Consider the following 23,622-nt stretch of genomic DNA (forward strand, 5'->3'; position numbering starts at 1 on the left):
AGAGGGAATCACGTTCGTATGATCGAGTTTGGTAAAGTTAAGACAACGATTATATTAGATCATCGAAAACTGTAAAACATAAACACAAGTACGTTGCACAAACTAGCTTTGATAGATCCTGACTTACATAAGTAAAAATAAAATGTTAATAAAGGCGGGAAGACTTGTGATCGGCATTTCCGTTTGAAATACATTGATTTTCTCATTATTGATTTGCACCCAATGTTTGCATAAACAGTTGAGATAGTACAAAATATATCCACTTGGTGTTTTGAAGTCGTAAGAATATAGCAGAAAAGTTTCCCACCGGGACGAACGTAACCCATATATTATTAGGGTGTTAAATGTCAAGAACTTTTTGCTCATTATAACTTTCCATTTCGATATGTATACAAATCGTTATTATGCAAGATACGAAATAATCTGTAACCGTTTTGTTGAATATGTCAAGAATGTTTTATTGAAATAGTTGAAATATTGTCACTAAATCGATATCACAACAGTTGAATCACAAAATATGCAAAATATGTCATTGAACCAACAAGAGACACGGAAGAGGAAAAAAAAGGTACCTCGTTCCGTTTGTAGATTTTGACAACGGTCCTGAAGCTCATCTACAATGAATATCATATTGAATTATAATTAACAAAATATGATAACAAAATAAACCTCGAAAGATGAAATGCTAAGTATAAATTATGAAAACAAGAGAACGAAAAATTTGAAGATTTATCATATTAAGTTTGCTACTTCTGATTAAATTCCGTCTATACAAAAACTAAGATCCTGATGCTAAAACGGCTTGGTTAATTGATTTATAAATATTGTCACTATTTCATATACTTCCAACAGGTTTTGACGGTGTACTGGAGTTTTACAATATAAATGAAATAAACAACTTAAAATAGGAAGCGAACGTTTTCTTGATCCCATTTGAATATTTAATGACAACGTTTATATACAATCATCGCAAATGTATAATTATAAACGACAAATACGATTGCCAAAAATGCTATGATAGATCCTGCAACAGGAAGTAAAAGAAAAATGTAAAAAGGCGTTAAGACTGATCTGCATATACGTTTGAAAACATACATTGATTTCCTCTTTTATGGAATGGCACCCATGTTTGCAAAACAGTTGAGATATTTCAAAATAATCACTATGGTGTTTTGAATTCGATGATAATAGCGGAAATTGCCCACCGACGAAGACTTAACCCATATATATAGGGTAAGTGCAAGAATTTTTGCTATTATAACTCTATTTCGATATGTATACAAAACGTTTTTATGCGAAATACGAAATAATCTGTAACCGTTTTGTTGAATATGTCAAGAATGTTTTATTGAAAGAGTTGAAATATTGTCACTAAATCGATATCACAACAGTTGTATCACAAAATATGCAAAATGTGCCATTGAACTAACAAGATACACAGAAGAGAAAAAAAACGGTATCTCGTTCCGTTTGCAGATTTTGCCAACGGTTCTGAAGCTCATCTACAATGAATATCATATTGAATTATAATTAACAAAATATGATACCAAAGTAACCCTCGAAAGATGAAATGCTAATTATAAATTATAAAACAAGAGAACGAAAAATTTGAAGACTCATCATATTAAGTTTGCAACTTCTGATTAAATTCCGTCACAAACTAAGATCTGATGCTAAAACGCTTGTATTGATTTAAAATATTGTCACTATTTCAATACTTCCACAGGTTTACGTACTGCAGTTTTACAATATAAATTAATTAACAGCTTAAAAAAGGAAGCACGTTTCTTGATCCATTTGTATATTAAGACAACGTTTATATACATCATCGAAAATATATAACATAACACAATTACGATACCAAAAATGCTTGATAGATCCTGCTACAGAATTTAAGAAAATGCAGAAAGGCGTAAGACTGATCGTATTCCGTTTGAAATGCATGGATTTCTCTTTATGAAATGGCACCATGTTTGCATTAAAGTTGAGATATTCAAAATAATCATTTGGCGTTTTGAATTTGATGATATAGCGAAAGTTGCCCACGACGAACTTAACCCATATATATAGGATAATGCAAGAATTTTTGCTATTATAACTCTATTTCGATATGTATACAAAACGTTTTTATGCGAAATACGAAATAATCTGTAACCGTTTTGTTGAATATATCAAGAATGTTTAATTGAAAGAATTGAAATATTGTCACTAAATCGATATCACAACAGTTGTATCACAAAATATGCAAAATGTGCCATTGAACTAACAAGATACACAGAAGAGAAAAAAGGGTACCTCGTTCCGTTTGCGGATTTTGCCAACGGATCTGAAGCTCATCTACAATGAATATTATATTGTATTATAATTAACAAAATATGATACCAAAATAAACCTCGAAAGATGAACTGCTAATTATAAATTATGAAAAAACAGAACGTAAAATTTGAAGACTCGTCATATTACGTTTGCAACTTTTGATTAAATTCCGTCACAAACTAAGGTCTGATGCTAAAACGCTTGTATTGGTTTAAATTTTTGTCACTATTTCAATACTTCCACAGGTTAACGTACTGGCGTTTTACAATATCAATTAATGAACAGCTAAAAAGAGTAAGGACGTTTCTTGATCCATTTGTATATTAAGACAACCTGTATATAGATAATCAAAATGTATGCATTAACACAAATAAGATGCCAAAAACTCTTGAAAAATGTAAAATACAGAACTAAAGAAAGCTTTGAAATACATGGATTTCTCTAAATGAAATAGTAGCACGTTTGCATAACAAGTACCTCAATTTTAATGTATATCAAATGAAATAAGCTTAAACAAAATACGATAGGATTATTGAAACATATACTGTAATTATTTCGAAATTATCACAAATATTTCGATAGAAACGGTTAAAGAAAATGTAAAATGTAGAGGACATTTCATTTGGAGGTTTTGATGACGTACCAGTACTTCAATTAAAGTATTTAGCATATTCATATGTGTCATCAAATTATGTATGACGTCAAAACTGTTTGAATATTTTTATACATATATGATATATCAAAGAAACAATTTAACAAAGCATGGGGTGCCGTAGATCGTGAGTTCGAGGCCCGGGTAGGGCTTTGTCATGCTTTGTTAAATTGTGTTTCTTTGATATTTATTATACATACTGTATATGATATATATACGTGTAAATTACAACAAATGAAAAGGCAAAATGAGGAAATATTACCATATGGTTTTTTTGTAGTACAAACGCATTACATTCATTTATTTCTTCTACTGTAACATTATTTTCATAATGATAAAGATAAGCCGCAAATCCCAAATAAGTAATCTCATTCTCTAACATGGCGGATACGCATTTACAATCTCTGCATAGTACATTAACATATTAATGTGTGTAAACGATATTAACATCCACAAGTACAATATATTTATCAATTATTCATAAGACAACATTTTTATGATAAATTACATAAAGGATATTCATTGTTTCACAACGAATACCGAATATTTTCCATCGAGATAGGTGGAAACGGTGAGTGAAAACATCAAGTCTCAAAATCACGAGATGAAATATTACTGGTATTCATTAAGAAATAATGATTATTCTATATATTACACTTTAACTTCCGCAAATGGTCATTCCTCCTTTTTATTGAATGATTTGATTATTTCGTCGTATTTATGTAAGCGTAACGCCATATACCTACACAAAATTATGACGTCATTTTTGCGCAAAAACTAATGAAACAATTAATATTTTATTTCCACTGTCAATATTACATTATGATTGGTCAAAAGCGAGTGAAAATATTGAGCCAAGTATATCAATTTATGTTCACCGTAAAACCTTATATATCACTGCGAAAAAAGGAATATATCATGTTATTCCACTCATAGGCCATTGTATAAATGTACTGGGTGTTGAATACATTTACTGCTATTCCATACTATTGGAATAACACCTTCTTGTCTTTTGATTGGTCGATAATTTAAACTTTGGTCTGAACTACTTTGTTATCATTGCCACGTCACAAATTGTTAAAGTATCACGTATTTTCATTGTCACTGCACAGTACCTATATGTTACTACTAAGCACAATGTATGATATTTTCCAGTTTTTACATTGGAAATTAGGCTCTGACGCACCAATACCACAATCAGAGTTTACAAGCTCAAGAAAAGACTGGGTTTTACGTCAGTATAAAATTTACTGCAGTATATAAAATATTCTGAAATTGATCAATATGAAAATATTTGTTTACAAAAACTAATTGAAATGGATTGAAATGTTGAACTTCTTGTTGTATATTCCGTTTTATCTATGGGGCTATTTCATCTACTATTATTGGTTGTCGATGGCACCACGCCGGAAGTAGCTAAAACTCAACTCTTTCCAACTAAATCAATGGCTCTTCCATCAAATGATATTTTTACTATACAAACGTATAAGTTTTATTCGACACCCAATGTATGTTACACACCAATACTTAATTGGTTGTTTTATTCCTATCGCTGCTTGCAGAACAATCCGCTGTTGAAACCAGAAATGTGCCGGCGTCTGAATCCTGCATGGGTTTTTTTTTCATTCGTAGCATAAACTTTATCGCTATGGACTCAAAATTCAAAAATATTTTTGTTTAGTGTTATATATTACCGTACAAGGACCCTGTGGTGATTTCCATAGAATCAATGCACATGGACGGACTTTAACTTGATTACACTGTAAATATGTCCGAATGTAGTCCGACAACGATAAGTCTATTGTTAAAGTACCTACAGAAATCTGGACTAAAACAGACGCTCGGTAACAGTAGGAATGCATGGAACAGTTGTTCATAATTTGAATTTGTTAATATTATGTAATTGAAAAAATATCATTAAACAAATAAATTAGTGTCTATTGCTAATATGATGATATCACTAAACCGTATTTGCGTATGTCAAAAATGTTATTTCATTTCAGCCTTCTTGTTGTTGCTTTAATTGTGGTAGAACAGGTCACACAGCTTGGGGTTATTGGATATGGAATATATTTTACTCTCATTAAGTTATTATTAAGTTACAGAAGCTTGTATCTTACAATAATTACAATACGTACAGTGCATATGTCTTAATTTTAACTACAAATAAGTACAAATAAGAGTTCAAAATAAATTATGACAGTACTACCAGAAATCATATTATTTAGTCTACAGTGCATTATAAAGTCAACCCAAAAAGCCAATAATTTTTTATTGTAACTAATGTTTATAATACATCATACATGTTTGTCCATACCTTTTAATGATTTTCACATATACATTCACCGAAACTGACGGTTCTCAATTTTCTCCCAGTTACGGTACATATAACTTTAAATACAAACTGTAGAAAGGTAGGAAATAGATTGGATAAATGTTTGGAATTTTTTTGGAATTACCGACTATGCGATTACAAATAAAATGAAAGAATTTCAATGGAAAAGTATACGTACATAGGGTAATATATACCGAAAACAATTTAAGTCTAATGAATAGATCCGATGGACTATGATATATGTGTAGAACTGAAAATGAGACTTTAACCCATTTGTTTTTAACTGTTTATACATGCTAATCTTTATAATAATGAAAGTTTTGACACTGTAAATGACATGGAATATTGATGAGGAGAAACTGATTCTCGGTGACTGCACTTATAATTTATTAAAAAAATGCAATATCTAACACAGTCATAATTACAACTAAATGGGTTATATGGAAGATCAAGAATATAAAAAATACCAAAACAAATCAACTTCTACATCAGCATTTCAAATTTTAAAAGAATTACTTAAAGAAGATCTGTCATTATATATAATAATCAAACAAAATGGAAAAAAGGTATTGATAGTTTCAAAATACCGAAGTTTATTACAAGAACTGTGACTTTAGAACTACATGTATTTATAATTACTCTTTTATAACTCAAGTATATGGGAGAGTTAGCTCCCCTTGTTGCTACGCCGCTTGAGGCGTAGCAGTTAGAATCGGATGCAAATCACACCATCTTGCAGGATAGCCATGTAGCAAGAACGCTTGAATCAGATGGATGTTCGGTGTGTTACAGGCACTGCCTGTTGAAGTAATATTAAAACGAATTACGGAAACAGACTTTAATATGTCCGGCTTCGGACGCCATCTTCCTGATAAAGCATGGTCACATGTGCGCTTGCATCCGTTAATTAGATTTCGTTGTAGAACAAGCATTAGTGGTAAAAGTATTGTGAATAAGGATTATCTAGAAATTAATCGGGCATTTTAATTAAATCTGGTTCCATTTACAGATGGAACAAATATATCTGTAGTAGTATACCATGTTCGAGACATTACTTTTATATTTCTTATCTAATTTAGATCACCATCGTGTAACATTATTAATTATGCATATTATTAACGGGACACGGAACATACTAAAATGAGGGATGACAGTACATACTAAAAGCGGAATGAAAACGGACCATAGAAACACATAGATACATATTAGATTAAGTTCAATATTTTCTTTGCCTTTCCTCTGAGCTAAGCAATCTCTGCATCAAACCCTTTTTAATTTGTTGGAAGCAAAAGTATTATTAACTGTTCGTCTGTACTAGACCTGGCTACCTTGTACTAACACAAGCTCAAAAATTATAAAATGGCTTTCAACAGAACAATTAAAAATGCCTAAACAATATTATCATATCGTTGTTTAATTTCCATAATCTGTCCAATCAAAGGGTTAAGCTTCGCGTAGCCACCTAGCTTTTTGGGAAGCTAATACTTGTAATACTATTGTGTTATTCATACCCCTTTAAACTAATTATGGATTGATTAGAAGTTAAATTTTAAAAAAAAAGTAAAAAAAAAAAAAAAAAAAAAAAAGAAGAAGAATGTACATATTAACAAATAACATTACATAATATGTGTACCACTGAAATTATTAAAAGTAAGAAAACATTTATACCAATTTGTAATAGAATGTCACAATAATTTGATGGCAATATTAACCACCTGTATATATACACAATGTAAATAATTATTTGAAATTACAAATATCAATTTATTGTGAATGGATATGAATGATTGAGATGTAATGATGAATAAATGATGAATATATCTGTAAATAATGTGAAAGCGGTGACAGTTTGTGTTCAAGATTAGAATAATCTATTTAAATATGGAAATTTGTGTGCAAGTCCTTCTGTGAAAGGAACATCATGTTATTTATTTATGTCTATTGAATAAAACAAATTTTGTAAAAAAAACTGTTATTTGCCTCCATATGCTATAAAGGTGTAGTACTATCTTCTTATGTAAAAAGGCACTCATTAATAATGGTTAAAAACAAATCACTTTATCTATGAACACTACTATTCTATGTATGCCTACTTACAGACCGTCGTTTTGATTCATATAAATACATTAAACAACTCGATGTCGAACTTTATGTACACGCGGGCATATTTACGGCAAGCTGATATATCCATTTCTCACCAAATGATCGGCAAACCATTATAAGCCAAATATTTTATGTATTAATACTACTAACATCACAAAAATGGTCATCGTATAGCTATAATATCACTGACCAAAAACACGTACCAGTTTTCAGGCGATACTTTATGCAACGAAAATGAAAGTGTGCATTCCTTTGCCGTCACAGATTAGATTTGAAAAGCGGTTTCAACACCCAGCACATTTATACAATGGCCTGAGAGTGGAATAATACGAGGTATTTTGGTATAAAAAGGAATATCTGAAGTGTCCCTGTAAAAATCAATATAAAAGTAAAACTGCTTATAATAATAACTTACACTTTTCCCACAATATCTGTATTAAGAATTGTTGATATGCTGATGATGTGTTTTCTGAAATAAAAAAACACTTATTTAGGAATGTTGAAAGGTTATTATGACGTCATCCATGCAATAAAACATTGCATACTTATGACACAATAGTTTTCGTCTATTATATGATTCCAATATACACAGTGACACGAATCAGAATCTTCATTACATGAGATAGAAGATAATAATATGTTACTCGTTTGCAACATCAATTTTTATAACTATTTTGTAAAATTCGTTACTTAATTGATGTAATAATGATGGAACAGTGTTCATGGAATAATCAATATACATACAAAAACACTGATAATCAACTTAAGTGTTGCCGACGACTTCTTTAATGGTTTTCGAGATTCTATTGATGCTTTTTCTACAATTAAAAAAAGAATATAATAAATGTTCCATCCCGTAAGTCAGATGGCGTACTTCCTTACACCCTCGCGCCTTCACACAGTGACTAAAGTATTACGCTGTGTGGTACAGATCTATGCGGTATCGAAAACAACAGATGCATTAGTTTTTTCTTTATGTATGACAAGTCGGCAATTATATCCGTTGAATATCTGGATCGCATTGCATCTAATGCACACATGTAACCCTCTCTTTATGAAATATATCAGCATCCGTTCACAATACATCTTCTCTCATAAAAACTATGTAAACAAAACCATAAATGCACATGCTTAATGCAATAATATTAGAACGGGAGTATAATTTTTGTTTCAAATATGTAAATTTAATCAGTCAATTGTGTTTGAGTATAAATTGTGGAATATCTAAATGATATGAAAATCCAAAACGCAACTGAACAAATGATTTGCTATTAAGCGATTCGCGTATTCCAGTTTTATCAAGACTGTAAAATGAAATACTGGGAATTTATTCTATCGTTAAATGCTTCTAAACTACATTAAAAACACTAAGACACACGTATGCGACTACAAAGGAAATAATGACACAATTGTTTATTTCAATGTATAAGTTAATCACACATCTTAAGTATTTTTGTTTTGTTTCTTTCAGCTTTTGAAAGTTATAGGATAACATATTAAGATTTAGCTGCAATATTGCAGCTCAGAAGACTTTTGGCAGATAATCGTCTTTAGAGCTACAAGTGATACATATTACTGCTAACGGAGCAAAGCATTCATCGAGCCATATTACTAAGCGAAATTTCCTGCGTATTGCCCCTTGGGCTATACGAATTTCTACACCAGATGGTGCGTAATGCATGCTATCTACTGATGCGGTCTATCTTTGGAACTATTACCAATTTTGAAAAATATGCGGGCTATACGTTGTAAACTGTTTCAAATACACATGGAATAGCTAGTAACCCTCTTACGTTGCTGAAGTATTTTCACCTGAGCCACATTTGTTTTATTTAAAACAGATTTGCAAAAAGATATGCTATTGATAACTTTACATGTCTTGAAGTAAACTTATACCGCCTTTGAAATGAAATCACTTTATCATGTAGATTGACGTAATATTATTATTACATACAATCTATATACTGTGCTTTCAAGGATTACATTAACGTATATTCAGCGGGCAATCTGCAGGTGCGGGTTATCTGGAGTATAATTCATAAAATCATAGAAAATGCACGATAAAGCTTTCCGCGGGATATACCCCGGTGCGAGTTATACGCAGGAAATTACGATACTTGCACACCCGCCCTCATAAATACTAGTAACAACATTTTTTTAACAAATGCATAAATGTATACATGTATAAAAGTTATATATTATAACCTATGTATATTACACGTTGGCATCTTTTATTTTTCTAAATTAGAAGTCAAACAATTATTTAAAGTACACTTAATGTCACTGGTGCTGTGATGATCACACCTATAACTGAAATTACATTAGACAGAAGGAATTGGAAGGGTACGTTTTATATTTTAAAACTAATAAGGTGTTACATGTGTGGTTGGAGTACGAGGGAACCCTGAAATATATACAGGAGAACACAGTCAGCACGCTATAACTTTTAATGGCGTCCGGATACAAAGTCACGTAATACAACATTATGTTACAAAGACTCAACTTGTTTGTCTAGGGCATACAAATAATGCTAATGCATCCAAAATCAAAATGCAATTGACACATATTCATGACTAGAATTGCAGTACTCATTTTAAAGCGACTAATGACCAATGTCGGACAATTTACTCATCTCATTACCCTTATACAGAGTAATTAACAGAAATATGACTTTAAAATTGATCCGACCTGTCATGACTAGGACTTTACATGAAATAACATCTAACTCCTGACATACCACATGTAAAAATGGCACTAATACAATTTCACTAGGCATGACTAGTAGTAATGAATTCAAAATACAAAAATACCAATATGAAATACTATAGATTACACCAAAGGTGTATCACGGTGTATCACTAAGACTAAGTTCAAAATTCAATTGAGTTGTTGTTATTGAATTTTCAGAAATAATATTTATATAAATCTTTTACAAAGTAATTTTGGACCATTCAGTTAAATAACCATGCAAAGCTATTATAAAATGTCTATCCTGTAAATTCTCTATTATTAATGTAACTCATTCCACTAATCTTATTCCTATTACACATAAACTCTTAGCTACCAGTGTAATAATCGTATGTTTACATGAACGATAGTCAATTCCGGTTAAATCATGGTCGCAGACATGTTTACCGGAAGGCCAAATGGATTCTGGGTAAATTTCCAGATAAAATTTATAAAGTTTTCAAATTTATCAATTTAAAAAATATTCCAAAAACGTGCTTACAAAAACTTGAAGCAAATACCAAAATATAATGTTCAGTGACTTTTTACATGCATTTACAGATCAAAGACTTCTGATTAAGTAAGTTGAAAAACTTGACATCTCAAAGCACATGTTTTTACATAGCGAAGCTTATCTACGCTTCAAAACATAAAAATATAACCTTTCTACAGTTTGTCAACAACAATTAAACATTTCTAAGGATCAACAATGTATTCATGCATCTTTGTGCCAAGGCTCAGTTTCAGGCATTAGTTTAAACACATCATTTACCTGAAATATATACAGGAGAACACAGTCAGCACGCTATAACTTTTAATGGCGTCCGGATACAAAGTCACGTGACAACCAAAACCGATCGATAACATTTTGCTGCTGCAACCTTGCGAGTTATTCCCCTTTCCCCACTGATGCTCAGATTACATGGTACCATTCAACATTAGCTATTCTTCATCATAGGTAATTAAAAAAAATATATGGGGTACAACCAATGACTGAAATAATTACCATTTCTGATTATAACAAAGGTAATGCACCGTTAAATTCAATAGATTATTTCTCATAATACTTTTCTTTTAAATAATGCAAAATATGTTATGAATACACATGTAAGACAAGGATATGTTTCAATCGACACCATTTAAGCTAATCATCTACCCGATATCTATCACAATGGTGACTTTGGTAAGGGAAATACCCCGATACACTATTATACGTATGGTATCTTGATTGTGAAGTGGACGACTATTCTTTTTTAAACGAAGGACAATAAAATGACTTGATTTATTACACTTTTGTCTTTTAAAATGAATATTTTATCCTTGTGGTATTAGTGATGAACGTGCCGTCATATCAGATATAAACAATGTATCATGTTATAACGTCATAATTTGATATCAACACTCCGGATTCTAGTGCTGCATTCTCGGTGTCCGTTGCAAACGATAATTTCTTATAAAAATGTGAACAGCGGACACACTTTTAAATTTCAAAGTAGATCTAGTTCGGATAAACCAACTTCATCAACGTTCTTAGAAAGATTACAGAAATCAGAAATCATCTGTTGATAATGATTTGACGGGAGACATTTGACTTAAGGTGAATCAGGCTGAAATCAGTTATGTCCATATCGCCCAAAGCGCTCTGATACCAAGTTTTCGGACTGCGATATCAAAACCATATCTTATGATCAGTTATAAAACCTTTAATTAATATGCGTAAGACAACAGTGTAAAAACGGGAGTGGTTTACAAATTTGCTACGTTGATCAGTCAATTGTGTTTATTATTAATTGTCAAATATCTATCATATGACAATCCCAATTATTTATCTGTTATTTTGCGGTTCACATGTTCCAGCATTATCACATAGAACAAGAGAATGGAAATATATATTCTCTCGTTAATTGTTTCTAAAATGTGTTAAAATACTAAGACCTAAGAGAAATAACACTATTACGTCGTCATAGTAATAACGACACGTTTGTTGATCAAAAAATATGCATACGTTAACCACCGAGAGTAATTTTAGTAATTTTGTGTTTATTTCATCTTTACAATGTTGTAGGCTAGCGAGATAGAAGACAGTGATAATTACTCTTGTTCAGCATCTTTTTTTTTTCATTACTATTTTGTACGTTACTTAATAAATCAATAAGTAATCAATATACTTGTAAAATAAATGTAAACATGAATAATCAACTTACTAATTGCCGACAATTTCTCTTCTTGATCTTGAGATATCAATGATGATATTACTGAAATTAAAAGACAAATATGATAAATGTTCTACCCCGAGAGTCATATGGTTTACTTATATGCACCCTCACAGTAGCCAAAGTATTACGATCTATGAGGTATCGAAAACAACAGATACATAATTCTTTTCTTTATCTGTGACAATCCCCCATCAGTTATACATGTATCCTTTGAATATCTGGATCGCAGTGCATATAATTCACACATGCAACCCTCTCTTTATGAAATATAGGTTTACAGTATTTGTCGACAATACGGTTAGCAAGCTGATCAAATCGATCTCTTTTAAAGATACATGTATATCAAAATATTGTAAATAATAATGCATATAAAGAATACAGAGACGGATCCCAATCTTCATTATATGTAATAGATATCAAAAGAGTGTTATATAATCACTGGTTGGTAACATTTTCTCATAACGAATTTGTAAAAATAAACGTAAATTTATATGGTTAATGAGAGAACGAACTACGAATTGTGGTTGTAACATTGCTATTCAATCAGTCATATGTGAATTTCTACTATCGGCACAAGGAAAGTTAATATAATCATCATTTTTGTCTGAATTTTGTTTTTACTATTAACACAACAACTGTTTCTTTTTTTATCTTATTATGTTCCTTGGATATCAGCTGGATTACACTGTTTGTCAGTCTGTCAAGTTCGGAGGACTTTTTCTAAACGACTAGAATTATAATTCCTTCTTGGGACATACGATAACGTTGCTTTATTCCTTGTGTATGCGATATGTTGCAGCCAATACCAGACGTAGGTTTGAAATAATATGATTTATTTCATTATAATAGTATATCATAGAGTATATCATACATTATATTAAATCGATATTCCAATTGAAAATCCCAAAATAACTGATAATAAGTTGTCCCATTTAATTCAATTGTCAAGTTATACTGAAAATTCACATATGACTGATTGAATAGCAATGTTTCAACGACAATGTTATATCGTCAAATCAGACAAAAATGTCAAATAAATTTAGCTACTTGAACACTGGTGTTTTGGCAACTTCGAAAACTCCAGTGTGTAAGCGTGCGTCAGCCTCACCTCGCTGCACAATAACAGTCACAAAGAGAACAAATACTTCTATTACCTGACTCTCTATTTAAGTGTATATTACGCATTTTGGCCTGTTTTATTGTTAAATCCGTTTACACGACCAAAACTTCGTAAACATCAGCCAGGGTGTAAAAGTCGACTGTTGCACCGTACTGTTACATGCGTGAAAAGTATGCGCAGACATTTCCCCCGTGCGGGACTCAAGCGTTATTCGGATCCAGATTGTTTATTGTCGTCTGCGGAAAGTGGCTGAACCCAACAGTGACAGCTGCAGATTTCAGGATTTTCCGAACAGGATTTTGATTTATTGATGGAAAATAGGGACTCTTTAAGTACCAAGAATGTAATCAAGGGAGCTGTCAACAGATCAACGAAATATTGCGAAAAGAAAGACTTTCCCGTGATAGATGAAACATGCAGCAACGCAGAATTGAACGGGTTTCTGTGCAAATTCCCGTGGAAATTACGTCGCACTGAGAACGAAAGATGACAATCTCTATACCAAAAAGTCATTTCTTTCCATAAGATCTGGGCTACAAAAACACTTTGAGAAGAAGGCACATGTTGACATTGTAAACCATCCTGACTTCAGTAGGTCATGTAAAATAGTTTGGATCAAAATGTTTGTTACTTTCGATGTAATAAATATGAAATCATCCATAATTTGTTGCTTCGCCTATCCTTCTTACTATAATTTGTTCAGTTTCTTAAATAGTGAGTCAGGTAATAAATCATTTATTTCATTGGTACTGGGGGAACAGTCAAATCATTGCCCCGAGGTAGCAGGGAAGACCTAGGAAACTGTTGCCTGAGGCTTGGTTTGACAGAATCCAACTGGGACGCTTTCAGTGTACAACAAAATTCATCATTCTCACTAACCGGCTACACATGTCATGTACATTGAATTTATTATTTTCATGTATCAGATTGACATACATTTTACCGGATAAACATATATACATCTGTTAAATGTAGGAGCGTTTTTCACATTTACGGCGAAATAATTTATTTTTAATTGTATTTATACTATATCCAACTCTCTGATAGGCAGATTGTTTTTCTTCATATACTATGACGAAAAACTACTCAATCCGAGAAATAGAGACATCGACCTTGCATATTGATTTAGAAAACAAATCCCATTGGAAAATCATTGGAATGATACGTTTAAACGTATTTTATGTTATCAAGTAGTCTGAAAAATTAATTATAAGCATTGATGTAACTATTTTTTAATTTCATTGGGTTATGAAATAAATTTTGTTTGCAAATTGTGCGAGTCCGCGTAGCGGATTCTTACAAGAGTCTCTCAAATAGTTACATCAATGCTTAAATATATGTATGTGATTAAAGTATGTTTTGCTATATTCTTCTCAAATAACTACTGTATAGTTGTTTATGTTGCCACTGACTTACATTTCGCTTAACTCACAGATCATGGTATTACATATAACGTCATGTTACGTAAATGACGCTTGTAAAGGCTGTAAAGGTGTATCTCGAAAAAATAATTAAACCACCGTCAATAAGTTACACCATTTACACCGGCGAAAATAGGCAACTATACAGCAATAAAATGAAATATAATTTGTTTTATTTGATTATACTCGACAGTTAACATCTTTAAAGGCACAATATACGTTTTTTTTCAGTTTATTTTGTTATCACAAAAATTTTCAAGAACATAACTACGTTTTCTCTGCATAAAATGTTGATTAAAGCCAGGTAAGATGTAACTGAGACCAACTGTGAAGTTTCGAAAAAAAAAATTAAAAAATTGATGTGTCCCAAAATAACTACAAAACGAAACTTTACGCAGAATTTCACGGAAGCACTCGATTTCCGGAAAATATCACATGACCCGGTCGATATAGGCTATGGGCCTATGTACGAAACGCTTCGGTAATTGTCGGTTTTACAATTGCGACTGTTTCAAGATGGCAAGTATGTTTACAAAACGATTTTTGAATGTTCGATATCATAAGTTCATCTGCAAAAATCAATATCATAATACACGTCTTTTATCTTTATTCTAGGTCATTGGAACAATATTTGATCATTGTTTATGTTTATTTACAAAACAAAAACTAAAATGTTACGTATATTTGGCCTTTAAAGATGCTCTAACGCCGACAGAGCATAAATGATTCTCAGAATTTGAACATTAATTGTGTTTAACCGTGTATATATAAGTCTAGTTAACACAAACAAATAATGTGAAATTATTTATTTGCTTCTGATGCATGTTCAATCAAAGCTTCATTCAATATAGCATATAGTGCCACTTATTTTTTTTTTGGGATGCTATTTATTATTTTTAATGTTTTGATCTTGAAGTAAAATAAAAACCTCAGACTTTTCAAAGGTGGTAATGGTGTAAAATGAGTAACTTTTTATATATATATATTTTTTTTTATTTTTGAAGAGATTTTACATGGGTACAAAAAGCATTTACATATGATATTCAATATTCATAATTTAAATCGTAATTTTCATTTATAAACTTTGAATTTCTCTTATACAGTAAACCACGTTATTTACACTGGCTGTTAGATATAATGCACTCTCAAGGTGTTCATTTAAAAAATAAAGTTTACTCTCTCTGTAGATATATATATATATGCATTATATATATTGATTAGTTATTACGTGTTTTTACATCTATATAATCACTCGACTGAATTATATCAAATCTGAAAAGGAGAAAAAATAGTTGCCGTGTAGACAAAGTGGTTTACAGTACCAGGTATTCCCTATACAATATGATAGTAATTTTCTTGAGTTTTAATTGAACGATTAAAGACAAACAATTGCAAGTTGCACCCTTTTAGAAAAGCAAAAGAAGAGATTAAGTAAAAAAGAAGAATAGTAGAAAGAACTGAGAGAAAGAAGAAGAGGCAATGGACTGAAAAGGCTCATCATTCTCAATGAGATTTATAAAATCATATGTAAAAAGATTAGATACCACACTAAAAAACTTTCCCATTTCCTCCACTCGTTGACAAATTTCATTATATGTGTTTCACCCTTGGTGGTTGCAATGTATTTTTCAGTCCTGTACATATCCTTCAAAAGATTTTTAAACGCATTCATTGATAAACCAATTTGGAGACATCTAGCACTATAAATGTATTACTTTAGTACTAAACTGACAACATTATCTGTATGATTTTTTTACAGTTAGAGAGTCCAAAAATAAAGGATTCCTTATTAAACCTAAATGGAATTAAATGTATCTCTAACATGGATTCAAAATTTGATAGGAATAACTGAACATTTCCACAGTCCCATTAAGTATGAAAAATTAGTCTCAATTTCGGGTTTACACTGATGACAGTAAGGAGTGTCCAAAAGGCCTATTTTAAACAGATAGGAATTTGTGGTTAAAATATACTGATTAATTCTAAACTGAAGCCGCCATTGCAATTTTGTGCTTCTGGACTGATAAAAGGAATTATGTATTTTTGTCCTCAAACCAAAAATATCATCCCATTTTTTTTCTTCCTGTAGCAACAGTAGTATTCTGGCAAAGTACCTTATAAAAATCACTTGCTCCTTTTTATGCTTAACAAATATTTCTAAGGTTTTTTGGGATGAATGGGTAATTTAAATCCTATTGGAAATTTCATCTGATGAGAAAGTGTTTTTAATGGCATTGATTTCACCTTGCTATGTAAGAAAATCTGTATGCATATTAAATTTGTTTAAACTCATATAAAGTGTAAAACACACCATTTTCACTATTTTTTATCATATCATTCAGGATTAGAACACCTTTCTGAAACCATTCTTTATAAAAAAAACTTCTATTGTTAATTTTTATTGATTCATTATGCCAAATAGGAAATTTAAGAACATTATCATTTTTCTTTTTAATGTTTTCAGACTTTAAAGTAAGTTTACACCAACTTTTGAAAACATTTTTACAAACCAGGTTTTTTACAGTTTTGTTGAAATTTTGAAATATAATCACTACCACAATGCGCTAATATGTTTTCATTACCAAACCTTTTAAAAATACAAGCTCCATTTTCCCTCTGATGTGTACAACCTACCTATCCATGTTAGTTTCAGGGAGTCAATAAAGGATTCTAAATGAATCATTTTAAGTCCACCCTCATGGAAACTTTTAATAGTTATTTCTCTTTTTTATATTCTGAGATTTACCATTCAATAAAAAAAGTTATAGAGTTCTATATTCATTTTTTTAAATAGGCTATCCAGATTCGGCAATGTTATGAATAGATGATTAAGTTGAGATATCAGAAGAGACTTGATAATATGTATTTTGCTAACAGGTGTGAAATTTCTTCTCTTTCGGGTATTTATCAAAGATTTAAGTGTAACAATTTTTTTATCATAGTTCAGTCTGAGTATTCTATGTAAATCAACACTAAAGTCTATACTTAAAACTGTAAATTTTGTTATACCCCATTGCAAATTCCATTTTAGGATATATATATATATTCACTATATGTTTTACTACCAATCCACACAACTTGCGTTTTTCTTTTGTTTATTTTCAGACCAGAGATTTTTGCATAGTTATTAAGCTCGTTCACGGATTCCTTCAAAGATATTTTCCTACCGTCTAAAATAAGAGAAGTATCATCCACATATTGGGAAAAAACTATTGGAATACTCTCTCTATTTATACCTTTGATATTCTTATTTTTTCTAATTATAATCGCAAGTATTTCGACACATAAAATAAATATATAGGGAGCAATAGGGTCACCCTGACGACAGCCTCTTTTGACTTCAAAGAAGTTTGAAAGATTTCCACCTTGATTTATATAAGAAAGTGCATTTGAGTGCAAAACTTTTATCCATTTACAAATATCGGGACCAAAATTAAAAAAGAGAGAACACAGTTAATAAATTTCAAACTAACAGAATCAAAAGTCTTTTCAAAATCTATAATTAAAAGCATACAGGGTATATATATATCATCCGCATATTCCATAATGTCATAGATCAATCTAGTATTTTCACCTATATACCTACCTACAATAAAACCTGTCTGATCTCTACTTATCAATTTGTTAAGAAAAAAATTCAACCTACACGCAATTGAGCCAGATTCAATTTAATACACAATATTAAGCAATGAGATTGGTCTCCAGTTTTTTTTAAAAAGTGTCTAGGTTTATCTCCTTTTGGTATACATGTTACAATTCCCTGCCTTTGAGTTATAGATGATTCTTCTTTTATAAAACCATACTTAATAGACCTAACAATGAAGTGTCCTATTTTTCCCAAAAAACATTTTAAAAATTCTACAGTGAAGCCATGGGAACAAGGACTATTGGCATTCTTTATTTATTAGTATTAGCAGCTTCCTCAAAAGAAAAAAATTCCCTCTAACAACATTGATTCTGTCTGATTTAGTTTTGGAACATCATTATCATTATTTAAAAAAGTATCAAGATCAATATCTTTCTCTATAATTGGAATTATTTTTGAAGTATAGTTCCGATTTTCTAGGTTAAAAAACATACTTGGTAGGTTTTTCACCTTCAATCCATTTGGCTTTGGAACGTATGGTATTACCCTTCAGTTTATGTTGCCTTATTTTTTCTAACTCTTTCTTTTTTTCATCTAATTCTTCAAAATCATGATTGTCCTCTTTTGCCTCTTAATATCTAATAGACTCTATAAGAGTATCTTCCTCAATATTTTGTTGTTTTTTCTTGAAGGATGAAAAAGATATTGTTTTCCCTCTAATTTCAAGTAGGAGTGTTTTTAAAAAAATGATCATTAATTCGAAACTGAATATCACTATCAGAAATGTTCTCAAGAGAATCAATGTTATATGCTGGAATAGCATATTGTATTTTTACTTCTGATATAAGCTTATTTATTGTGTCTAAGTATTCTCTATCATGCAAAAGCGAATTATTAAACTTCCATAAACCTTTACCTTTTTAAAATCATTAAATTTAATTGATATATTTGGTGATGAATGGTCTGTACGGTATCCGGTATCTATATTAGAGCTCTGTATATTGCCTATCATGTTTCCTGATACTAAAAAAAAGTCAAGACGTGCTTGTTTTAAGGGGTTAGATCTTCTCCATGTGTATGTTCTAGTGTCTGGATGATGTTGTCGGTATATATCAAATAATCCTAGTTCTTCAATCATCTCAATAATTGTATCTCTAGCTTTTCGGTTGTTTGTCTCTTTATAACTTTGATCATAGTCTAGGTCTGGGTCTAAGACTAGATTATAGTCTCCACAAATAATATGAAACTCATTATAAAAATTGAAAACAGCATCTAAAACTTTGTTGTAAAAATCAGGCGTGTCTGTATTCGGCCCATACACTGTTATTAAAGTTATTCTTTTCCCACTAATTGATGAGTCTAGAGCTATGAAATTCCCTTCAGTATCCTTCCTTTCCTTGACAATTTTAAATTCAAAATTATTATTGAATAAGATTGCTACCCCTCTCGAGTTTGACTTAAAATTTTTGTAATTGAAGAAGATTACTTATTCGTCTGCTTTTGTTTTTTATTGAGAAAGAAATACTATTTGTCAGGGGTGGAGCACATTTAAAAGGTTGTTATGAATGTAATTTAGTGTACAATTTGTTGTATAACCAACGCCTAAAGTAGGAAAAATCACATAATAGAAACGTGTTAGAAAACCATTTAGAAAACCTTTTACGTACGTTACATTATGGAAACGCGTAAGAAAACATCTAGAAAACCTTTTACGTACGTCACACTATGGAAATGTGTTATAAAAACACATGGAAAACCTTTTACGTACGTTATCCCTTATACACACCGGGCTATGATTTGATTCGTTCATACCTTTGAGATTTCTGTCTGCTGCTAAAGAGATTCCCTGGAAACGGCCATTTTTCATGGTATTTATAACTGAAAAAAATGTTACTTAAATCAACCGTTTGAATATGGTAGTGAATATGAATCTATTGACATTGTTTTATTTCATTTGAATTAAATATGATGAACCACGCATAAATCTCCGTAACAAATTATCTAATTTTATTTACAACCATTACTTATTAATTTCTGTTATTGCTTATCTGTTGTTGTTTTTTTACTTAAATAAGAGTTAACAATATTGCGCTAAATTTGATTAGCCGCATACCGTTTCATAATAAAACATTTTGTATCTCTTACATAATTGGCTGTAAATGTATTTTGAATCTAAATTAATATTTTCGTCATAATCAGTTTGACCAAAAATGTTAGCGGATAAAAGGCAGCTAAGCCTTTAGCTTGATTTATGCATCTTAGACACAAATCAATAGAACTAGTATTGCGTATTTTGGTATATGTGGTTTTATGAGTGATGTCCCTCAATCGGCCAATATTGAATTATTCCTCATTAACAATCGGCGTCTATTTTTGGATTACTCACTGGATGTTTGGTCGATTATCATGTGGAATGTTGAAGGCCCCTCTCATAAGTCAGCCATATTGAATTTTGAAGATAAGAACTAAATGTTTAACACGCTTTATTATACAGAAAATAACACACTCTCTTCCTCCCATACCTTAAGCCTGATTTTGGATAATTGGTCCCCTGTTTCTCAATATTTTTTTTAAGTTTGGACCATGTAGTTTTTTTATTACATTGCAATTTGCTTTTGTGTGGAATATGCATATTAATAAATTGATAGATAGCTTGCCTTGCGATGGATATTTTATAGATATTCATTAACATATATTAATAAGTTAACTTGAAATAAAGCTCATATAATGATTAACGAATTTCATAGGTAGTAGTTTCATGCAATTTATGGAAAACAATACAATACACCGAATGTGCAATGTATGAAACACAATAAAATACACCATAAAGTGTCTTGATATTGCGAAAAATAGAACTCATTAATCCATTATATATGCAGACATTCATATAATTGGTAACAAAACTAAGGAAATATGATTATAAACCCCTGCGAGATGGTATTCATGATATTATGAATATTCATGAATGATTCATGAACTTTCAAGAATATTAGCAGATTGTGGTTCATGAAAAAAAGTTCATGAATATTCATCAAATGACTCTCATGAACTATTCATGAAGTTTTATGAATCCATGAAACATTCATGATTGTTCATGATCAATGTGTCAAGAATTATCCATGAAGTTTTATGCATGACTTATATTCATTAAAATTCTTCAAAATGAATGAAGATGTTTCCCCTGCGAGATGGTATTCATGACATCTTGAATATTCATGAATGATTCATGACCTTTCAAGAATATTCGCAGTTAGTGATTCATGAACAAAAGTTCATGAATATTCATCAAATGACTCTCATGAACATCAATGTGTCAATAATTATCCAGGAAGTTTTATGCATTACTGATATTCATTAAAATATTCATGAATAATTGAAGAATATTCATGAATTTTATTCATGAATAATTCATGAAAGCTCAGTAATATCATTCTGTTATAATAATGGGAATATCCGTTTGACATGTGTACAATTGACTCACGAATTAAATGATGTTACTATAACCTCATATTTAAGCAACAGTGTCTGTTTTAAGCTGTAACGTCTCGAACTTTACGGACGACAGACAGATAAACAGAAAACAGAAAGACAATTTAAGAATTTTGAAGGTCCAACTTCTTTGCACAAAATGAGATGAAGACAAGCGATGTAAAATTATTAATATTCCAAAGATTAAGCCTTAAATTTTGAAAAACATTATATGAAGACGTTAGACGGACGTTGTAAAAACACAACCCCATACTTTCATTTGCAATTTTACAGCAATCTAAATACAACGTTGGATCGGACCTAATAAAAACGTCCTCCGGATGTTGTGTGTCCGCTGGGACCTGTATAATTTATTTTGTTTATACCTGGAAGAAGACTGGTATCTGTAGAGTCAGAACGCCTTGCCTGGTAACCTCCATTTTCCTCGGCATCTGTAATCGGAAAATTATTTTCAATCCCATTGAGTAAAAGTTGATTGATATGAAACTATTGAAAAATGTTTTATTTGATTTCTAGTAAGCAATATAAATATCGTGAATTAGTTACAAACATATAATAGCGAAATTTTACGCCAACGAAATTAAACAATTGAACAAATATACAACGATTTATTGTTTTCATAAGATTATATCCGACAATTAACAATGTATTTTAAAATGGTTGTATGTGCATTGTGTTGTATACAAACGCCTCAAACTAACATCAACTTATTCCGTGTGTACTCCTATAATCTCTGACCGTGACAAATGTGCCTAATGTTCAATTAAAGTTCAAAGGTGACTTTAGTATGGAGTCGTGTAACCACCATAATTGTTGTACTGGCGTTTTCCATTATATTCATGTATGATTTGTTTCTTTTATACCTGTGAGATATTTGGTTTCTGTTTTGTCGATAGACAAGCCTTGTTGAAATCCATTTTCCTTGGCATCTGTAATACGGAAATTATTGCATATACATTGTGTGAATGTATTAATAGATATATAACTATTGAATGTGTTTTATTTCATCTGTAGTTAGTATGATGATTCACGCATAAAATAAATTACCTAATTATCATTATAACTACTTCGATAACTCGTATAATCATTGTATTTATCTCACTGCATTTTTTCTAGATATTTTAATTACACCCAGTTATTTTAAACCAAAAGATGAAAAACATAGAGGATAAGCTCTTTAGAAAGTAATATATGTTTTGACATAATATCCTGCAATTGTTTAATGTCTTTTAGAATCAATTTTACTCCTTATGTAATTGATAGCAAACACATTTGTGATAATTAATATTATAAGAAACGACTGACGATTTTAGGAGAGAAACAATGCTTTCCATACTTACCTTGAGTCCTGTTTGATGCATCGTTATTGGGGTCAGTATCGTTGTCTGAGGCTTCATGTATATTTTCCTTTTCCCTGAAAATATATAGGCCGATATTGATTGCAGGGAATATGTCAATTCAATGTTATTACTGAGAAATCATCGAAAATTAAGAATAAGCTACCTATCTTGTATGGAATTTCAAGACAGGACTCACAAAAATACCATATGCTATGAAGACATATATATATTTTTGATTACGTTGCTGCAACAGTTTACAACAGAAAAATAAAACATCGTATTTCCCTGGGGCGCATGCCCCTATGATGACCTCTCGT

This window comes from Argopecten irradians, chromosome 9 (assembly GCF_041381155.1).
Source record: "Argopecten irradians isolate NY chromosome 9, Ai_NY, whole genome shotgun sequence".
Lineage (NCBI taxonomy): Eukaryota > Metazoa > Mollusca > Bivalvia > Pectinida > Pectinidae > Argopecten > Argopecten irradians.